Raw genomic sequence first — 2,399 nt, 5'->3', positions numbered from 1 at the left:
TTAGAGTCAATTGCTTAATTTTCCCTAAGTTATTCCTGATCCCTCACTCAGCACTTGGTATTCCTTGAACTTAACCTCTCAAGTCTAACAAACTCTCTTTGAGTTTTTCCTACTCTACTGATTCCCACCTTCCCCTGCTTGTTGTTGTCCACAGGGATACCTGATAAGCAGATACTTAATTTCATTTTATATCCCAAGTGTGTATCCTGATGCTCAGTAATTGTTTCATTTGCTAAATTGATGTATGAATTATTTTACAGATTTAAAATTTTCAAACCATAACTAAATGTTAATCAGGACAGAATGTTATTTAATATCCAATTTGATTCCAGGTTTCTTTTAGCTCCCCAAACTCACTTTCGCTTTTTTAAAAAAATGAGACACAGCCAATTTTATTCAAATTCCTTAAAATTTATACACAATATGTTAATCGTTTCTAAAATGTACGTCACCCTTTATGTAATGGCTTTTTACTTCATCTTTATTTCATAGTTTTTTCATCTTGTCTTTATACAGTTCTTCAGTAGAAGCCAGAGTCCTGAGGTGCCCAGTTAGGAGCCTCTGACCTACTATTCTGATTAAGTTTCTTCTCAATATTCATGGCCAACATCTGGCTTTTAAATGAAAGGCTTTTGGTCTTTTCAATCACTTGCTGATTAGGGTGAGACTGCTTCGTTACCCATAACCACGTGACCTAATTTAGAGTCAATTTTGGCATCCAATCTCGCATTTATAATCAAATTTATAAGCCACCTTTCAGTTTCTTCTGGAGTCATGTTCAGTTTGTCTGTCAACATGTTAATAGCTGATACACCCCTCTAGATGAGACAAAAAGTCTCAAGTATGAAGAGAGGAGCATTTTCAATGAAATCTTCAAAACAAGCCACCAAGAAGAAATCATTCCCAAGTACTGATTCACATTCCCTCAGCTTTTTCGGAGCCCCATCAAAGCCAAAGTTAACAGATAAGCATTCAGCAAATCCTGTCATTGGGTCTTTAAATGTGTAAGACTCCTGTTGAATAAATTTAACCAAATATTTTAGCACCTGTTGGCATTTTCAAACATCTTTGTTTGTTATGATGGATGTAGTCAAATAGTGCAGTATCCGTGGATACATCGTCTGAATTACATTAAGATACTGTGGCTGGTTAAGGAAGAGATCAATAATGTTATCACGCCCTTTGGGGTGGTTGAAGAAAACAAACCAAGACCAGTAGACGAGCCATGTCTGCTGCTGAAGAAAATGAAATGGAGAGATCACAGAATTATTTTCTGTGGTCTCTCCTAACCATGCAAGGTCTTCCATAGAGGCATCCCAATTCCACATTAAGATTTCAGAGGTCAGCAGTTTTCCCCAGAGTGAACTCAAAGCATTTCTATCTGTTGCTGGAACTAACACTCTAAAGAAGTAAAGATATTCTGCTGCTCCAGGGTAATTCCCACATTCATATTGGACTTTCGCATACCTGTAGAGTGTATCTAAATATTCCTGCCTAAAATCATGCTTGTCCACCAGTTAGTCAAACAGCATCCGACCATCTCTAGTTGACCGTGTCTGCCGTATAGTTTCTGGATCAAATCTCTTCACGACTGGTTCCGTCTCTGCCTGAAGCTGTTTCAGTTGTGCAACAACTGTGGGTTTTTTTTTCTCTCAAAGCACATGGAATATCATCAGAATAAAGGTTTTTGCATATGTCCATAACAAAGCCTACCATGTCGGTATCACTAAGAAGATCTAATTTCCCTTGTAATAAGTCTTTTTCATTATCTCTCTCTCCTATGCAGAGAAGGGAAGCCAAATGCGGATCCAAAAAGGGTGCCACGCAGGTAGTCAAGTCATCTTCCGCCATCTCGCTATGGAAGAAGCTGCTTTCACTTTTAATACATCCAGAGTGTTAGCTAGATTTTCTTTGCCTTCATTGAAGCAGTTACTTCTGTCAGCTTCCACGACACACCACTCACCTTGTTTTTCTTCTAATGACTTCATTCATTCATTTATTCATGTTTATTGAGCGTCGGCTATGCTTCTACTTTTTTCTTTATGTGATCAAGATTATATTTTTTAGCAGGACTCAGTAGCTTTATACTTAGGTAAAATTGTTTCCAGATTCTGACCCTACATTACTGCTCAGTCTTAGTTTCCAAGATTGTATAATTTTGTTGTGTGTATGTGTGTTTGTGTGTCTGTGTGTATATGTGTATGCACATGTGTATCCCTAGATATACTCCAAGTCAAATTTATTGAGTCAATTGTTGTTATGCACAAGACATTTGAAACCAAAAGAATGTCCTTTGGTCACTCTTTTGGTCAAACTCCTAAGAAATATACATGGTTTTCTTTTATCTCCATTGGCTAAAATCAAAGGAAATCCCTGTACACTTTATCATTTAAACCTAG

At 37.2% G+C, this 2,399-nt stretch overlaps 1 pseudogene; it reads right to left on the bottom strand.

The window, feature by feature from the left end:
* Nucleotides 1–520: 520 nt before the first annotated feature.
* LOC116635330 lies at nucleotides 521–1,851 on the bottom strand (annotated as a pseudogene).
* Nucleotides 1,852–2,399: the final 548 nt, after the last annotated feature.

This window comes from Phoca vitulina, unplaced genomic scaffold, assembly GCF_004348235.1.
Source record: "Phoca vitulina isolate PV1807 unplaced genomic scaffold, GSC_HSeal_1.0 scaffold10, whole genome shotgun sequence".
In the NCBI taxonomy this organism is placed as follows: domain Eukaryota; kingdom Metazoa; phylum Chordata; class Mammalia; order Carnivora; family Phocidae; genus Phoca; species Phoca vitulina.
The sequence above is the reverse complement of the archived record's forward strand: the minus strand, read 5'-3'. Positions and strand labels throughout refer to the sequence as shown.